Source organism: Schistocerca gregaria, chromosome 3, assembly GCF_023897955.1.
Source record: "Schistocerca gregaria isolate iqSchGreg1 chromosome 3, iqSchGreg1.2, whole genome shotgun sequence".
Taxonomy (NCBI): Eukaryota; Metazoa; Arthropoda; class Insecta; order Orthoptera; family Acrididae; genus Schistocerca; species Schistocerca gregaria.
This window is the reverse complement of record NC_064922.1, coordinates 67,994,459-67,995,497: the sequence shown is the minus strand read 5'-3', so window position 1 is coordinate 67,995,497 and position 1,039 is coordinate 67,994,459. Positions and strand designations below refer to the sequence as shown.

The 1,039-nt window shown below is 45.8% G+C and overlaps 1 non-coding gene across 1 annotated transcript; it reads right to left on the bottom strand.

The window, feature by feature from the left end:
• Positions 1–738: 738 nt before the first annotated feature.
• Trnai-aau (transfer RNA isoleucine (anticodon AAU)) lies at positions 739–810 on the bottom strand. The gene has a single exon. It is a non-coding gene; the product is annotated as a tRNA-Ile (tRNA).
• Between the last annotated feature and the right edge of the window lie 229 nt (positions 811–1,039).

Sequence of the window (1,039 nt, the reverse complement as noted above, 5' to 3'; positions counted from 1 at the left end):
TTTCGCTAGTTAACACCGGTCTTGTTGTGTGTGTTTCAAGCTCAAGAGCATCTCCAAGCAAAAAATGGTCAACAGCAACATTCAGACGGTTTCGTACTGCTCAATTGCTACATTAAAACGTTATGTTTCTTTTTCAGAACTGGAAAAACACAAGCGTGACAGCATTCGAACCTGTAATCTTCAGATCCGAAGTCCGACGCCTTATCCATTAGGCCACACGGTCACTGACGACCAACATTTACATGTATACGACTCATCTCGAAACGCTCACACCCCTGAGGATTTGTGTTTTCGTTCTACACAGCCGCTGACCCTTGCTCTTTCCCACCCATTCGTTACATTCAACTTCTGACGTGACCGACCAAATATAGACTGAGAAACAAGACCACACACTTTGTGCATTCGGAATCGAAGGCAGGTCGTCCCTCGCCGCATTTGCTACAATTGCCATTTGCTACTTCTGCAGAAGCGGCGGCGGCGGCGACGACGACGACGACGACGACGACGACGAATATCGCGAGAGGCTCTGAGATATGTGAGAAATACAGCTATAAAATGTAATTCAGACTGCCTCGTCCCACCTTATGCTGTACCGCTTTGGCAAATGCTTTATCTGCGCCATTTGCCTTAATCGCATCTGAGAGTAATTCTTAAAAAAACGCCTGTCGCTAATTGTTCGTCATCACAGGTACTGTTTGCTATACGGCCACGACGCGCAACTAATTTCCAAAATTAATCTCTCTCCTGTGAGAATGGAACTTACGACCCCTGGTTTATTAGACCAGTGCTCTACCACTGAGCTAAAGAGACGCGGCCTAGCGGTACTCTTGGGTACTTCGTCCTTACGGTCGTCTGCATCATCAGACTTTAGCTGACAACACTTCATATTACCGGCTAATATTTGCAGCTATGGCGACAAATTACTGCTTGGCTACACATCTGACACGTAACCGATGTGCTGTCCAAACAACAACACTTGCATTTCAGAACATGTCTTTCACACATGTCTACAAAATCACCTTCACCTTCAAATACAGTT